Source organism: Bubalus bubalis, chromosome 6, assembly GCF_019923935.1.
Source record: "Bubalus bubalis isolate 160015118507 breed Murrah chromosome 6, NDDB_SH_1, whole genome shotgun sequence".
Classification (NCBI taxonomy): domain Eukaryota; kingdom Metazoa; phylum Chordata; class Mammalia; order Artiodactyla; family Bovidae; genus Bubalus; species Bubalus bubalis.
Window position 1 is genome coordinate 99,605,947 of NC_059162.1, and position 18,716 is coordinate 99,624,662.

An 18,716-nucleotide genomic window follows, 5' to 3' on the forward strand; every position below is an offset into this window, starting at 1 on the left:
GACTTCAGTCTCTGGCTGGGAAACTGAGAGCCTGCTTCAAGCCACTGTAGGCTGAAGCCACCGAGGATCACCATCACTGGAGAGTCAAAATCAAAGGGAAGTTTTTTTTCCTCATGAATTGGAAGAACTAAATTACTCCCCCCCCAAAAAATAAAAATTACTCCCTATGACTGAAACTAAAACAAAAGATGGGAAGACTCTAATCGGATGACCCAAGTGAAACAGGAGGGAAGTGGGCAGAGGACAACTTTTGAAAGAATGACATATCCTGAAGACACAACATAAACCGATTAGAATCAGATGGGTCCAAGATGGCAGACATGTCAACTTCGACTAGACCTTGATCCTCAATCAGCAAGCTAAATGATACACCTGGAGGCACAATGACAGTTCCAAAGAAAGAAGTAAAAGAAAGTGTTAGTAGTTCAATCATGTCCAACTCTGCCTATGACCCTATGGACTGTAGCCTGCCAGGCTCCTCTGTCCATGGGATTCTCCAGCTAAGAATACTGAAGAGGGTTGCCATTCCCTTCTCCAGGGGATTTTCCCAACCCAGGGATCGAACCCAGGTCTCCTGCATTTTAGGCAGATTCTTTATCTTCTGAGCCACTAGAGAAGTCCATGACAGTTCTGAGGCACCATCAAAAGATCAAAAAGTTGGTGGTGGCCGAATTCCTGGAAATTTCCACCCCTTCCCCAAAATAGTTGAAATCATCCTCCCACTCACTAGCCTATGAAATTACCCAAACCATAAAAACTAACCACGCTACATTTGGGGGCTATCACCCTCACTCTCTGTGATGGCCCACACTCTGTGGGGTGTGTTTCTCAATATAGCAACTTCTTGCCTATCACTTTGTCGCTCACTGAATTTTTTCTGCGATGAGACATCAAAAACCTGAACTTCATTAGGTTCTGAAACTAGGTCTGTGATCTCTGTTGGAGGACTGTGGGTTTTGGCTGGGTTCAAGTCCCAAGCAAGGTTTTGGCCTAGTTTGAGTCCCAGCCTGTGGGTTCAAGTTCCAATCTAAGGTAAATGGTTTCACAAGTATTTTGGCCAAATCTGTGGCTTTAGAAAGGAAGAGGTTAAGGACTTCCTTGAGGGCCAAGTGGTTAAGAATTTGCCTGCCGACGCAGGGGTCACTGATTTGATCCCTGGTCCAGGAACTAAGACCCCATATGCTGTGGGGCAAGTAAGCCTATGGGCCACAACTCCTGAGCTGGCGTGCCCTAGAGCCCATGCTCTGCAACAAGAGAACCCACTGTAACAAAAAGCCTGTGCACCACGAGGGGACAGTACTCCCCAGTCTCTGCAGCTGGAGAGCAGCCCACATGCAGCAATGCAGAGCCCATGTGCCATAACAAAGACCCAGCACAGTCAAAAGAAAAAAGTAAAGAGGTTAAAGACAGCTGAGGTTGGGGGCAGGAAGGAGCTTAAATTATTTGAATAAGATAAGGGGCATTTTGTTTGTTTGTTTTTGCTTTTGAGAATTTGAAGGGGCCAGGAAGAGAAGGCTGGAGAGAAAGAAGAGAAAGGAAAGTCAAATAATACGGCATAGTACCAGAAATGCTTTTAAGAACAATAATTTCTAATACTAAATTTCAAAGGTCTTCTGCTGTTGTGCTAAGTTCTCTCTGTCCCATGAATCTTCAGTAAAGTTTGGTCACAAAGCATTGGAGCAAGCGATTGTTTTTGATGACAAAGGATTGAGGACCAGGTGCAGGACAAGGATAACACACAGGGGATGTGAGGCAATCCATAAGCTAAATTCAGATAGTGGAAGCAGGAATGCAGAGACAGGTTATTACGGCAATGTAATTGCCCTGGGGATTTCCAATAATGTTTGGGAATGTTTCCGGGAATTTGGGGGAATGAGGGTTTGACTAATACTTTCTGTTCTTTTTTGTTTGTTTGTATGTTTGTCTGCTTTTTTGGCTATGCTAGTTGGCTGTGGAATTTTAGTTCCCTGACCAGGGATTGAACCTGGACCCTCAGCAATGAAAGCATGGGGTCCTAACCACTGGATGGCCAGGGAATTCCCTTATTTGGTTCTTAAGAGGTAGAGAGAACTCCAGCTAACAACTATGTACTCATATTAAGATGAAATCAGCCTCCTTAATGCTTCCTCTGTGATCAAAGGCATTTGTCTTTGAGGGCCATAAAGACCAAAGCTGTTTCCTTTGCCTCATAAGACTATAATTTTGTCATCTGGTTTTAGATTCAGAACTGGATTTGAATCTGGGCTTTGCTCCTGACCAGTGACTGTGAAATTTATAATCTAGTGGGGAGAGATTGAAAATATCCAAATAAATAAAATATGTAGGGACTTCCCTGGTGAAGATTCTGTACTTCCACTGCGGCGGAGGGGGGGGGGGCGGCGGGGGGGGGGGGGGGCGGCGGGATAGTTCCCATCCCTGGTCAGGGAACTAAGATCCCACATGCCTCAGGGAGTGGCCAATAAGACAAAATAAAATAAAATATGTAATATGAGGGATAGAAATAAGTGATATGGTGGTAAAGCAAGTGAGAGGGAGATGAAATGCCAGGGAGTTAGTTATTTGCCACTTTTTATATGGTGGAGACAGGAAGCCTAATAATATGATATTTGATAAAAGACCTATAAGAAGGGAGGCAGCAAGCCTTGTCTATACTTGGGGGAAGAATGTTTCAGGTGAGGGTAGAACAAGTGTAAAGGCTCTGAGGAGGTAGTATGTAAGGTGTGTGTTTTTTGTTTTTAATTAATTTATTTTTTAACTGAAGGATAATTGCTTTACAGAATTTTGTTATTTTCTATCAAACCTCAACATTAATCAGCCATAGGTATACATATATCCCCTCCCTTTTGAACCTCCCTCCCATCTCTCTCCCCACCCCACCTCTCTAGGTTGATACAGAGTCCCTGTTTAAGTTTCTTGAGCCATACAACGAATTCCTGTTGGCTATCTATTTTACACATGGTAATGTAAGTTTCCATGTTACTCTTTCCATACATCTCACCCTCTCCTCCTCTCTCCCCATGTCCATAAGTCTATTCTCTGTCTGTTTCTCCATTCAGTTCAGTTCAGTTCAGTCGTTCAGTCGTGTCCGACTCTTTGCGACCCCATGAATTGCAGCACGCCAGGCCTCCCTGTCCATCACCAACTCCCGGAGTTCACTCAGACACACGTCCATCGAGTCAATGATGCCATCCAGCCATCTCATCCTCTGTCGTCCCCTTTTTCTCTTGCCCCCAATCCCTCCCAGCATCAGAGTCTTTTCCAATGAGTCAACTCTTCGCATGAGGTGGCCAAAGTACTGGAGTTTCAGCTTTAGCATCATTCCTTCCAAAGAACACCTAGGGCTGATCTCCTTTAGAATGGACTGGTTGGATCTCCTTGCAGTCCAAGGGACTCTCAAGAGTCTTCTCCAACACCACAGTTCAAAAGCATCAATTCTTCGGCGCTCAGCTTTCTTCACGGTCCAACTCTCCCATCCATACATGACCACTGGAAAAACCATAGCCTTGACTAGACGGACCTTTGTTGGCAAAGTAATGTCTCTGCTTTTGAACATGCTATCTAGGTTGGTCATAACTTTCCTTTCAAGGAGTAAGCGTCTTTTAATTTCATGGCTGCAATCACCATCTGCAGTGATTTTGGAGCCCCCAAAAATAAAGTCTGACACTGTTTCCACTGTTTCCCCATCTATCTCCATTCAGTTCAGTTCAGTTCAGTCGCTCAGTCGTGTCCGACTCTTTGCGACCCCATGAATTGCAGCACGCCAGGCCTCCCTGTCCATCACAAACTCTCGGAGTTCACTCAGACTCATGTCCATTGAGTCAGTGATGCCATCCAGCCATCTCATCCTCTGTCATCCCCTTCTCCTCCTGCCCCCAGTCCCTCCCAGCATCAGTCTTTTCCAATGAGTCAGCTCTTCGCATGAGGTGGCCAAAGTACTGGAGTTTCAGCTTCAGCATCATTCCCTCCAAAGAAATCCTAGGGCTAATCTCCTTCAGAATGGACTGGTTGGATCTCCTTGCAGTCCAAAGGACTCTCAAGAGTCTTCTCCAACACCACAGTTCTATCTCCATTGCTGCCCTCTAAATAAATTCTTCAGTACCCTTTTTCTAGATTCCATACATATGTGTTAGAATACAAAAAACTATGGAATGCTTCACGAATTTGTGTGTCATCCTCGCACAGGGGCCATGCTAATCTTCTCCGTATCATTCCAATTTTAGTATATGTGCTTCCGAAGTTAGTACTGTAAGATGTGTTTATAGACCAACAAAAAGGTTGGTGGCTGAAAAAAAGAATTTTCCCTCCCAGAGCCTCAATTTTTCATCTAAATAATTCAGATGAGAATTGTACCTATATAACAGAGTGGATATGATGAGTAAATGTGACAGGTAGCACAAGGCCCAGGCCTTGTAAGTTGTTGTCATTAAGACAGTTACACCTTTGGCCTTGTTGACCATTCTTTTTTGATAGTGATTAGTGGTTCCCCCTCTATACCAGTTCTCTTCTTCTGATTCATGCTCTCATTAGCCTATAATCTGTCTGTGGCAGTTTGTGCATCAATAACTAATGATTACCAGTGCCTACTGTATGCTGCACACTAGATGATAAGACTTTCTTAAGATACCTACAGTCCCATGGGGAGAGTACATCTGTATGTTAACATCAGTCTTAAAAAGCAGAGCAGGCCCTAGAGAATAACTAGCAAAGTGCTCTGGGAATTCAAAGATGACCTATGGGAAGCTTCATGGAGGAGGTGTCATTTGAGCTGAGTTTTGTCTCCTTATTTATGTATTTATTTTTGGCTGTTCTGGGTCTTTGTTGCTGCACAGGCTTTTCTCTAATTGTGGCAAATTGTTGTTCAGTTGCTCAGTTGTGTCTGACTCTTTGCGACCCCAGGACACCAGGCTTCCCTGTCCTTCACTATCTCCTAGAGTTTGCTCAGACTCATGTCTATGAAGTCAGTGATGCCATGCAGCCATCTCTGGAGTGGTTTTGGAGCCCAAGAAAATAAAGTCTGTCACTGTTTGCATTGTTTCCCCATATATTTGCCATGAAGTGAGGGGACTGGATGCCATGATCTTCATTTTTTGAATGTTGAGTTTTAAGCCCTTTGTCACTCTCTAAGAGGAGAGGCTCATCAAGAGGCTCGTTAGTTCCTCTTTGCTTTTTGCCAGGGGCTTCCCTCATAGCTCAGTTATTAAAGAATCCACCTGCAATGCAGGAGGACCTTGGTTTGATTCCTGGGTCAGGAAGATCCTCTGGAGAAGGGATAGGCTACCCCCTCCAGTATTCTTGGGATTCCCTTGTGGCGCAGCTGGTAAAGAATCTGCCTGCAATGTGGGAGACCTGGGTTTGATCCCTGGGTTGAGAAGATCCCCTTTCGGCTACCCACTCCAGTATTCTGGCCTGGAGAATTCCATGGACTATACAGTTCCAGTCCCAAAGAATTGGACACGACTGAGTGACCTTCACTTTCACTTTCACTTTTGGTTTCTGCCATAAGGGTGATGTCATCTGCATATCTGAGGTTATTGATATTTCTCCCAGCAATCTTGATTCCAGCTTGTGCTTCATCCAGCCCAGCATTTTGCATGATGTACTCTGCATATAAGTTAAATAAGCAGGGTGATAATATACAGCCTTGACATATAGTTGTAGCAAGTGGGAGCTTACTTTCTAGTTGTGGTGCATGGGCTTTGCATTGTGGTGGCTTCTCTTGTTGCAGAGCACCAGCTCAAGGGTGCATGGGCTTCTGTAGCTGCAGCTCATGGGCTCAGTAGTTGCAGTTTCCGGGCTCTAGAGCACAGGCTCAATACTTGTGGTGCACAGGCTTACTTGCTCTATGGCATGTGGGATCTTCCTGGACCAGGGATTGAACCTGTGTCTCTGCATTGGAAGGCAGATTCTTTACCACTGAGCCACCAGGGAAGCCCTGGGCTGTCTTTTGAGGAAAGTCTTCTCATGGACGGAGACGAGGTGGAGAGGCCATTCCAGAAGGGAAAAAAAATGTGAGCCTGGGCACAGAGGCTGGCATGCTCAAGTCACAGGTGGGAAAGGGGAAATTGCCTGGTATGGGATGAGCATAATAGGTTGGAAGTGGGACAAGATTTTGAAGAGATTTGGTTATTAAGTTGCTAATTTTGGACTTGCCCTGTAAATTATAGCGCTGTCAGATACTTTCAGGGAATGATACAGTCACAATTGTGTTTTTGAATGATCTGTCTGGTTGCAGAGAAGAGCTGAGGGTCAGCATGGACAAAGAGGGTGATGGGAATACCGAGAGAGGAGGCTGTAGGAACTGCCCTGATGAGTAATGATGAGGCCTTAGGAATGGAGATGGAGAGAATGGATGATAGGGATACAGGGTGAAATAAGATACTTTAACTGCTCCCCAAGGATCATCAGGGAACAGACAGGAATTGCCCAAATATGACTACAATGAAACTGTACTCTCAACTCTTCTGCAATTGGGCTTTGGGAGATTGAGGTCAGCTGTTTTCAGTCCTACTCCACGGAAATACCTTTCAGAAAGGGGAGATGGACAGGAGTAACATGGGTGTCAACCCTGGGAAACTTCCTGTTTTGGCATTTGATAACTGCACAGAACTTCAGCAGCTAGGAGTACTCTAGCCATCACTCTGCCCTGCGGGGATCAACTTTCTGAACAGGGATTTCTCCTGGCTCCCAAGAGCAGCTTGAACTGAAAGATGGAGAATTGAGCTTCTGCCCTGGGAATGTCAGTTTGAAAGCTCTGTAATCTTGGACAAATAATGCTATGATTCCCACATAATCTTTTCAAAAGGCTGTTCTGACTTCCTAAATGGTCTATCTAGCTGAAGAAAGTAATCAAAGATAGCCAAAATTTGATACTTTGGGGGAACCCAGACCTGCCGTGCTGCCAATTCCTCTAAAAGAAGAAAGCCAATCCAGACTCTGGACTTCAGGATTTACAATACTAGTTGGCTGAATGCAGAGCATCAATATTGGGAGACTGGGGGATGGGGTTCCGGCTTGGAACATGAATGACTACTCAGCCACTTCCTGTGGAGTTTTCCCACTGACAGTCCTGTGGGCTGACTTTGGAGGGGCAGGAACTGAAGGGAGAGGACTCAGCAGATGATTATTTTAATAGCCCAGCTGACCATTCTTCAGCTTCAAGCATTTTTACCCACATTAGCTAATTAATTAACTGATAGTTTGTCCAAGTGGAGATGAGGGATGGTAGGAGACAGGGAGCTTATGCCTGATCACGCTTTCAGGGTCTGAAGGGAATGATATCATGACTACAGTTTAGGGCCAGGGCATTTAAGTGTTTGGACAGGGGCTAATGGACAAGAGCTAATTGGCAGGCTCTTAGGCCCATGTGCATGACGGTCAGCTGGTCTGTCCGAGACAGTGTGATAAATGCCCCATACAGTTCATGGGCAGTCACGGTCAGAGAAACCCAGTCAGACCCCATCACTGATCTGATGACAAGTGCATGGGGTATTAGCTGCTTCACCACAGATGTCTTGTCCAGAGAAATGTCCCTGTGTCCAGGAGCCTGAATGAGATTCTTCATGGTCAGAGATGTTGCGTATGATTTTTTTTATACAGGAAACTTTCACATCAGAACCCAGCCAGGAATGAATTCCTATTATTTACTATTTGCGCTCTATAAGGAGCATCAGAAAAGACAAGCACATTTATAGAAAGGAGTGTGTTTTAGTACAGCTTGTAGTAATTCAATGTAGGCATCTATAATTTCACATTTTAAAATTCACCTTAAAATTTTTACATAAGTAAAATATACTATTTTTTGTGTATATTTTTGTGGGTTTAGACTTAACTGTAAAGAAAAACATTTTAGGCTTTGTGGACACACAGCCTGTCACAAATACTCAACTCTGCCTTTGGATCACCAGATAATACATAAATGAATGAACATGACTTTATTTATGAACACTGAAATTTGATATATATTGTTGTTCAGTCACTAAATCGTGTCTGACTCTTTGCAACTCCATGAACTGCAGCATGCCAGGCTTCCCTGTCCTTCACTATTTCCCAGAGTTTGCTCAGATTCGTGTCCATTGAGTCGGTGATGCCATCCAACCATCTCATCCTCTGTCTCCCCCTTCTCCTGTTCTCAATCTTTCTCAGCATCAGAGTCTTTTTCAATGAGTTGGCTCTTTGCATCAGGTGGCCACAGTATTGGAGTTTCAGCTTCAGCATCAGTCCTTTGGATGAATATTCAGGGTTGATTTCCTTTAGAATTGACTGGGGTTGTAATTTTCTGACCTCTGGTTTAGACTGGGGTTTCTTAGCCTTGGCACTACTGACACTTGGGAGCAGATAATTCTTTGCTGTGGGGGCTGTCCTGTTGCATTGTAAAATGTCTAGCGGTGTCTCTAGCCTCTATCCATTAGATGCCAATATCACTCCCTTCCTCTTTGCATTGTGTCAACCACAAATGTCTTCAGACATTGTCTGATAGCCTCTAGGGAGCAGATCGCCCCTGTTGAGAACCACTGGTTTAGACAGATGCATATAGACGTTTCACTACCACAACCATGAAAATACAGAATAGTTGTATTATCCTAAAAACGTCCCTCATACTGCACCTTTGTAATCAACACCCTCCTCCATCCCAGTCCCTGGCAGTCACTGGTTTCTGTTTCTATAATTTTGTCTTTTCCAGAATAATACATAAATAGAATCATAAGGCATGTAGGTTTTTGAGTTTGATTTCTTTCACTTAGCACAATGCACTTGTGATTTATTCATGTTGTTGAGTGTATCCGTAATTCATTTCTTTTACTGCTGAGTAGTATTCAATTTTATGGACATACTAAAGTTTATCCATTCACCAGTTAAAAGATATTTATACTGTTTCCAGTTTTTTTGTGATTTTGGATGAAATTGTTTTGGACACTTGTGTGCAGGTTTTTGCCTGAACATAAATCTTCATTTTTCCGAGGTAAATACCTAGGAGTGGAATTTGGGGATCATATAGTAATTGTATATTTAATTTTATAATAAACTGTTAAATTATTTTCCAAAGTGGCTGTACAATTTTAAATTCCCACCAGCCATGTATGAACATTCCATTTGTGCCACATTCTCACCAACACTTGGTATTGTCAGAGTTTACTTTTTAAAGCCATTCTAATAGGCATTTAGTGTTTCATTGTGGTTTTAATTTGCATTTCCCTATTGATTAACGGTGTTAAGCATATTTTAATATGCTATCTTTATTAGTGAATTGTTCATATCTCTTGCCCACTTTTTATGAAGTGATTTGTTTTCTTATTACTAAGTTCTTTATATATTCTGGATACAAGTCCTTTGTTATATGTGATTTGCAAATATTTTCTCTCAGTCTATACCTTTCTTTTATTCTCTTAGCAGAATCTTTTTAAAACAATTATTTATGTATCTACTTTTTAAAATTTTTGGCTGTGCTGGATCTTCACTGCTGCACATGGGCTTTCTCTAGTTGTGGCGAGCAGGGGCGACTCTCTAGTTGCGGTGCAAGGGTTTCTCATTGTGGGGGCTTCTCTTGTTGTGCAGTAAGGTTCTAGGGTGCACAGGCTTCAGTAGTCGTGGCACATGGGCTCAGTAGTTGGGGCCTGAGGGCTCCGAAGCTCAGGCTCATTAGCTGTGGCCTTAGTTGCCCCATGGCATGTGGGAGCTTTTTAGATCAAGGATTGAACTGGTGTCCCTTGCATTGCAAAGCAGATTCTTAACTATTGGCCCACCAGGGAAGTCCAACAGTTTCTTTCATAAGCAGATGTTTTTAATTTTGAGGAAGTCCAGTTTGTCAATATTTTTCTTTTATGGATTGCTCCATTATGTCATATCAAAGAAAGATTTTTTTTCCTGTGTTTTCTTCTACAAGCTTCATAGTTTTAGGTTTTACATTTAGGTTTATGATCCACATTGAATTAATTTTTGTATAAAATGTGAGATGCGTTGTTTGTTCTTTTTTTGCATATGGGTATCTAATTGTTTCAGCACCATTTGTTGAAAAGACTATCCTTTCTCCATTGAACGCCTTTGCACTTTTGTCAAGTTAGTTGAGAATATATGTGTGGGACTGTTTCTGAGTTCTCTATTTTGTTCCATTGATCTATGTGTCTGCTGCTGCTGCTAAGTCGCTTCAGTCGTGTCTGACTCTGTGTGACCCCATAGATGACAGCCCACCAGGCTCCCCCATCCCTGGGATTATCCAGGCAAGGACACTGGAGTGGATTGCCATTTCCTTCTCCAATGCATGCAAGTGAAAAGTGAAAGTGAAGTCGCTGAGTCGTGCCCTACTCTTAGCAACCCCATGGACTTCAGCCCATCAGGCTCCTCCGCCCATGGGATTTTCCAGGCGAGAGTACTGGAGTGGGGTGCCATTGCCCTCTCCGATCTATGTGTCTACCTTTTAGTTAATATCACACTGTTCAATCTTACATGTTAAATAAAATTCTCAAACGTGAATTCTTTTGAAACAGTTATGTGTCTAATAAGTGTTCTGTCATGTTGAACACATTCAGAATTGTGAAAGATTTAAAACCCAAAGCTAATGTTTAGGTGAAAATCTTGGATCAAAGTTGGCGGGTGACAGAGTTGACAATGCAGATAATGTGAAGGTGTTGAAAGAACACTGAAACATCTGTGGTTTTGGGCAAATCCCCTATCCCAGTTAAAGTTCCTGGGAGTCATCTGACATAAGCTGCAATAGTAGTATGGTGGCAAGATGACCTGCCACTGAAAAACTTATTCTTTTCTTTTCTCTAATTTGGCTATTAGGTCTTAGTTGAGACATGCAGGATCTTTAGTGGTGGCATGCAAACTCTTAGTTGGAGCATGTGGAATCTGGTTCTCTGATTAGGGATTGAACCCAGGCCCACTGCACTGGAAGTGTGGAGTCTTAGCCACTGGACCACATATAACTTCCTGTAGAACTTATTCTTGAAGACTCAAAAGGCCCTGGAGAGAGTCTCTGAAATAGCTGAGGAGGGGTTAATTCCTACAAGTAGGGAAGTGGGTGTTCATGCTAGAATAAATAAGGTATAAAAGGTTATTAAATAATATAATCTCATTTGGTAATTGGAGGCAAATGAAGCTGAGGATATGTGGTTATATTTTGGGGATTCCACCCAGAATTTTTATAAATCTTATTGAAATGTATATCCATACCATGAACTCATCACTATATCTAGAAATAAAGCCAATAAATGTTAGGATAATGACCAAGATAACATTAGAAAATTTGTGCATGGTGGTAGATGTAGACTTCTAGAAATCTCTATGCATTGTAGGATTTAAAAGAACTGTGAAAAATCTGAAATCAAAGAGGTGTGCAACTTTTCTGTTAGGTACCTGGGCAGATAGAGGGCCCAGTAAGGCCTTCAGGAGGAGAGAGAACACAGCCTTACTCAAGTTTCTAAAGATGTGAACGAGGTTGCAGTACTAGGCAGATACCAGGGAACAGAGTTTCAGTGTTGGATATGGTTAGAATTTCTCCTACATGAAAACAGATAGTTCCAACTGTTACCAGAGTCACTGACCTAATTGCTGGGGACAGGTGAAAGGAAAGGCCATTCAGTTAGAGATTTATGAGATCCAAAAGTTGAGAGTATTTAGGGGGAAGGCAACCTCTGGCATGAGGAAAGTGTGCTCTTGGTTGGGCCCTCTGCTGAGATACTGCGAGTGGTGGATACCACTAGTGGAGAAGTGAGAGCAGAAACTCTGAGTTTGACAAAGGGAGTTTTCAAGGCTACCAAGGTCTCGGTGTCAGCCGGCTGAGTGCGAAACACTCTATTTTAGCAGTTGCAAAGATTTATAGTCTTAAGGTCGTTCAGATTTTTTTCTATGCTCTATTGGAGGGTGTGAGAAAAGATGTGTACTTTTTTTCTTTGAAGAAAGAAAGAAAAGTGAAGTCGCTCAGTAGTGTCCAACTCTTTGTGACCCTGTGGACTGTAGCCTACCAGGCTCCTCCATCCATGGGATTCTCCAAGCAAGAATGCTGGAGTTGCCATTTCCTTCTCCAGGGGATCTTCCCAACCCAGGGATAGAACCCAGATCTCCTGCATTGCAGGCAGATGCTTTACCCTCTGAGCCACCAGGGAAGCCCTTTTTCTTTAAAGGTGTTCTGAATTGGGGTTGGAGACACACTTATCGGAGGCAGAGGAAACAGAAGCCAAAGTTCTAAACAGTATGAATCAAGTTCTCTGTATAACAGGGAAGGACTAAAGTAAGGCTTTGGGGAAAATTTCAGCTGCGAGACCCAGAATAGTCTTTTAGGTTCTTCCAGTTATTGAAATTAACATAGGAAAAGGAGGAAGGGAGGCAGTTCATGTCATGGGATGAAGGAAACTCCATCAATTGAGGTGATTGTAGATAACTAGCAAGAACTCCAATGACTACTATCCACAAAGACTTCAAGGTACATATGAAAGCCCTACTAGTGCCCTTATAGGTTTGGAGAAAGAGCTCTGAGGGTGGATACTTCAGAGCCCTAAAATGCAGAATGCTGGAGGAAGTGGGGGATGAGGAGGTTCCAGGACAAGAAGAAATTCCAGCTATCCTAAGGTTGAAGAGCATCTGGGGAAGAGGGAGTAGAGATGGGCCTAGAATTTGAGCTGTCTTCGACCCAGCCAGGAGCCCCAGGCAGGTGAAGAGCCCATCTTTGTCTTGTGGAGGGAGCATCCTAGAAAGATGAGGAGCCAAGAAAAGCACCAAGCAGTAAGCATGGCTTGATAGTGAATTCACAAGCAGCAAGCTCCCAAGCCATTCCCCAAGACAAAAATAGGATGAATAAGATGTGGTTTTGCTTTAGTACTGATTGTGAGGCATGAGTATCCTACAGGACTGGTGGAAATGATAGAAGAGATGAAAAGTCTGTAGTTATATATTGGACCCTGGCAGTGCTTGGCAAAGGTAGGTACATTATAGGGATCAAGGCCAGACTCTAAAGTATTCACTGGAAGCATTCCATGGTGTTCTACCCTTACCTAGGAAAATCAAAGCAAGGAAGAGTCTAAAATTCCCACCCCCGCCCCCCCGTTTCCATTCTGGGTCCTTTAATTGGGGGATTCCTAAAATTCAAAAGGTGGAAATAGAAGGACCAAACCCGGAAGTTTCTCTAAGAATGGGCTGTGACTAAGCATAAGTATGCCAATAATCTTGAAGTTGGAAGCCCAGACCCTTCAGAAGATAGTGCAGGAAGTCTATATTGTCTGAGAGGGATGATTTTTTAGATCACCTTAAAGACCTACTGATTAACTGCATCAGCTCTGGGTTCCACATCCCCTTTTGTGATAGTGAAGAAAAAAATTCAGGTAAATTTTGGGTTTGTGTGGATTTCCTGGCTCTGAACAGACAGTCTAAAATAGTCCAGCACACTGTGTTCCTTATACAGGATGGCTTAGCCACTTCCTATGGAGTTAGTTGTTTCCAGAATTGGATGTCAGAGCAGGTATTATAAAATCTCTATGACTGCAGAGAACATCAACAGGGTAGATTTTATCTGTCTTGTGTAGGTCTAGCAATGTGAAGGGATTGGGGTTTCAGGAACATTTATTACTACTCAGAGGTTATTGGAGAAAGTGATTGGTCATTTGAATTTATCTGCAAGTGCTTATGTATTCATTTATATGTAATATTTATATATTCATTATTTATGTTTATATACGTATATTCATATTCTCCCAAACCTGGGAAAAACGTGGACAATGGGTCTTCGAGGAGTGAACATATATATATATAAAAGTAGTGAACTTTTTTTTTTGCCTGCCCAGATTTTCTTTAAAACTGCCCTTCCCAGTTCTAAATCTATGTATCTTGGGTACAGCTGACCTCATACTCTGCTTCTAGGAGTGCCATATGACCTGCTGCTGCTGCTGCTAAGTGGCTTCAGTTGTGTTTGACTCTGTGCGACCCCATAGAAGGCAGCCCACCAGGCTCCGCTGTCCCTGGGATTCTCCAGGCAAGAATATTGGAGTGGGTTGCCATTTCCTTCTCTGCCATATGACCTAGACCTGTCCAATTAGAACATTCCATCTAACTAGGCTCAGGGATGGGTTCGGGGTGAGTGTGTAATCCAAGTTAAGCCATTGAGACTTAACCCTCAGAATTTTTCTGTAACTATAAGGAGAAACTTGCACTTTGCTAGATGGCATTGCTGAGCATGTGGAATGTAGGCCTGGGGTTGCTGGATGCTCTCCTTGTCACCACTTAGGGGAACATCAGAGGGAAGGAGGGCTGAGAATGAATCTGATTCCTGGTAGCATTATTTGAGCACCTCAACTTAAGCTTAGGGCTTTCCAGGTGGCTCAGTGGTAAAGAATTTGCCTGCTAATGTAGGAGCCACAGCAGCTGTGGGTTTGATTCCTGGATTGGGAGGATCCCCAGAGGAGGAACTGGCAACCCTCTCCAATATTCTTGCCTGAAGAATCCCATGGTCAGAAGAGCCTGGAAGGCTACAGTCCATAGGGTTGCAAATAGTCAGACATGACTAAGCATGCACGTGCTTGACTTAAGCATGTTTATTTGACTTAACCAGATTTTATTTTCTTAGGCTCCAAAATCACTGTAAATGGTGACTGCAGCCACAAAATAAAGACACTTGCTCCTTGGAAGAAAAGCTATGACAAATCTAGACAGAGTATTAAAAAACAGAGACATCACTCTGCCAACAAAGGTCCATATAGTCAAAGCTGTGGTTTTTCCAGTAGTCATGTATGAATGTGAAAGTTGAACCACAAAGAAGGCTGAGCACTGAAGAATTGATTCTTTCCAACTCTAGTGCTGGGGAAAATTCTTGAGTGTCCCTTGGACTGCAAGGAGATCAAACCAGTCAATTCTAAAGGAAATCAACCCTAAATATTCATTGGAAGGACTGGTAATAAAGCTGAAGCTCCAATGCTTTGGCCACCTGATGTGAAGAGCCAAGTCACTGAAAAAAGACCCTGATGCTGGGAAAGATTGAGGGCAGGTGGAGAAGTGGGTAATAGAGGATGAGATGGTTGGATGGCATCATCGACTCAATGGACATGAATTTGAGCAAACTCCAGGAGATAATGAAGGACAGGGAAGCCTGTTGTGCTGCAGTCTATGGGGTGGTGAAGAGTTGGATACCACTTAGCAACTGAACAACGACGACAAAGTTTCCTGTCACTTAAATCTGAAAATGTCATGCTAATACAATAGTGATACTAGAACACATGGGAGACTTTACAAGTCGATCTCAGTAAAAGAGAATGACATGTAATGTCACACAGTGTGCAAGAACAGGCCATGAGAAGATCTCTATTATTAACAACTAGTCCTACCCTATCAACTATGAAAATATGGAAATATTCATAATGTTTATGAAGAACTCTTCCAGGATTACAGAAGTCTTGTGTTCTAACTTGGCATTATCAGGACAGACCCAGGGTGCCGATTCATAAGTCAGCTTCCAGAAGGAAGTCAAATGCCTTACTCCCTTGACCCCTTTTGGGAATTCAAGGCCTTGGCGACTTTGCTGAGCTCCTTAGCTTAAGGTTGTTCTAGCAATTGCTGATGCACACTAATATCAGTTTTGAGGACGTCTAAGTAGGTGCTATGTTAGAAAAATAAAGAAGAGAGAAGGTCTACAGTTCTTGTTATCAAGTCTGTCTGATAGTGAGACACCATTTAAATGGAACAAATGGAACACCATTTAAAACAGAGTTTCTGGATTGAAAGTGGGAAATCACAGGTAAATTCTGAGACAGCAGGTGTGTCAAGTGCTAGACTAATCTCATTTGTCCACGTGTTTCCCAGTCCTAGGTTGATTGCTCTGGTCAGTCAGTGTGAGTCACTTAGTTGTGTCCAACTCTTTGCGACCCCATGGACTGTAGCCCACCAGGCTCTTTTGTCCATGGAATTCTCCAGGCAACAATACTGGAGTGCATTGTCATTCCCTTCTCCAGGGATCAAACCCAGGTCTCCTGCATTGCAGGCTGATTCTTTACCATCTGAGCCATCAGGGAAGCCCAGGTTGCTTCTGGTACCTGGCTATTATTGACCTGTAAGCATGCCAGTGGTTTTTCTTCACTAGTTATATTCATAGGCCACCAAGAATCAGGCTCTGACACAGGTCTAGCAGGAAGACTTACACCATGATCGTGGTGGCATTTGACTATGTGGTCGAAGGCAGATCATTACGATCCTAAGTGTGGGTGTAGAGTTGGAGAGAGGAATCATGGACAGGAGCCAAGCCTAGTATATGTGTGTGTGGGTTCTCTCCAAAGAAAATACTCAGAACTTTCCAAAGGAGAGGACTAGAACATCCTCCAACAGAGATGGCTTCAAGACCTGATAAATGGTGTAGTACCGAATATTTGAAATTCCGTTTTGGAGGACTCCCAAGTCAGATGGGAGGCATGGCCCATAAACTCTAATATGATGTTGAGTATGGTGCCAGAAAATGCAAGAATGAAATAAAATGCTCTTTTAGGATTTGAGGCTGCCCATGGAGAAGACAATGGCACTCCACTCCAGTACTCTTGCCTGGAAAATCCCATGGATGGAGGAGCCTGGTAGGCTGCAGTCCATGGGGTCACGCAGAGTTGGACATGACTGAGTGCCTTCACTTTCACTTTTCACTTTCATGCATTGGAGAAGGAAATGGCAACCCACTCCAGTGTTCTTGCCTGGAGAATCCCAGGGACTGGGGAGCCTGGTGGGCTGCCATCTATGGGGTCGCACAGAGTCAGACATGATTGAAGCGACTTAGCGGCAGCAGCAGCATGAAGCTCAAAATAGATAATCAGAAGTATAACAAATAGCCAGTGAGAGAGGAAAGTCACAGCGATTGACCAAAATACCTTACTACTAATGGAGGAATCAATCCTCCTTTCTTCTGGCCCACTTGGTAGGCATTAGGGTTCATGAGGAAGCCCTCCCCCTGTCACTGCTCATTCACTCAGTTGCGTCCAACTTTTTGCGACCCCATGGACTGTAACCCACCAAACTCCTCTATTATGAATACTGGACAAGAAAACTAGAGTGGGTTGCCATGACCTTCTCTACCTCCTGTCAATACTAGCGGCCTTACAGGGAACAGAGATAGGAAATTGGACAGTTGTTCAGAGGGTAAAGACAGCAGCCTTATTTAGGATTCTTGGGTTGCAAGTAACAATCTAGTTGGAGCCTACTTAAACAAGGAATTTGTATAAACAGCCCCTATTAGAACTGAGAAAGAGAGGCAGGGCAGGGCAGGGCACACAGACTTTCTCCTTGTCAGATGAGAAATCAGTATAGTTAAGGGAATTTATCCACCAAGAGCCTTTGCTTCCTTCTTTTAGACCATGCTCTTGGAGTTCTTCACCCAACTGGCCCCAAGCCTGTTTCCAAGATTGCACTGGATCTTTTCCCTGGATCTGTTCTCCTAAGGACAGACAGAATTGTCAACATCAATACCTTTAGACCCAAGGGGTGGTCAAGGAACAGCTGTTTATAGTGGAACGGCTAGAAGGAGATTGGACATGTGCACAAGGATCCCCTTCACAGTGCAGAATGAAGACGGGGTGAAAAGAGATGGGAGTCAGAAATCCAAGGATTTGTGAATTCTAAATTTGAACGTAGTCTTTCAGGTTTGCATAGAGGTATATTTGGCAAGATAGGAGCATAGAATACATTTAGTTTAATCGCTTGTTCCTTCGATTTATAATTTTAAAGTATTTTGACATATGGTATGTGTGCTTCTATTTATATTGCTGTCCTGGGCCCTGCAAATGTTAGAGGTGAGCCTGACCTTAGAACAGGGACAAAGCTGGGCATTAGGAGGCTGGAGACTCAAGAAATTGACTATTGATCAGGTCCTTTCCATTCTACATCTCTGTTCCTTTCAGAGTGTTTCCTTAATCCTTCTCTGGCTTTCTGAACACTGGCCAGCTTCAGAGATTCCATGCTACAGATCCAAACCCCTGGAGAGACCAATTCTTATTTTGGCTAACCCAATGTTCGCAAATATTTGTGAAAGAAAATTTAATTCAACCTGTGTCCCTCAACTAAGGCCAGTGGCAAGGTCATGTGCAAATTGGAGAAAGGAATGTCACATTGAACTGGAGAAAGATATTCAGCAGTGTGTACTGCTGCTGTTGCGTCGCTTCAGTCCTATCCGACTCCATGCGACCCCACAGACGGCAGCCCACCAGGCTCCGCGGTCCCCGGGATTCTCCAGGCAAGAACACTGGAGTGGGTTGCCATTTCCTTCTCCAATGCATGAAAGTGAAAAGTGAAAGTGAAGTCACTCAGTCGTGTCCAACTCTTCGCGACCCCATAGACTGCAGCCCACCAGGCTCCTCCGTCCATGGGATTTTCCAGGCAAGAGTACTGGAGTGGGGTGCCTTTGCCTTCTCCGCAGTGTGTACTGCTGCTGCTGCTACTGCTGCTAAGTCGCTTCAGTCGTGTCCGACTCTGTGCAACCCCATAGACAGCAGCCCACCAGGCTCCCCCGTCCCTGGGATTCTCCAGGCAAGAACACTGGAGTGGGTTGCCATTTCCTTCTCCAGTGCACGAAAGTGAAAAGTGAAAGTGAAGTCGCTCAGTCATGTTCGACTCTTAGCGACCCCATGGACTGAAGCCTGCCATGCTCCTCCGTCCACAATGGGGCAATTGACCAAGCAGTCTGGGTCATCAATCCACTGACACCCTCAAGCCTTAACTCATAAACAGTATTCTTGGGGCTGGTTAATCTACCCAATGAGGTCCCA

General features: G+C 43.7%; 1 non-coding gene across 1 annotated transcript; it reads right to left on the reverse strand.

The window, feature by feature from the left end:
- Positions 1–4,137: 4,137 nt before the first annotated feature.
- On the reverse strand, positions 4,138–4,244 carry LOC112585814. Its single transcript, XR_003110397.2, has one exon. It is a non-coding gene; the product is annotated as a U6 spliceosomal RNA (small nuclear RNA).
- Between the last annotated feature and the right edge of the window lie 14,472 nt (positions 4,245–18,716).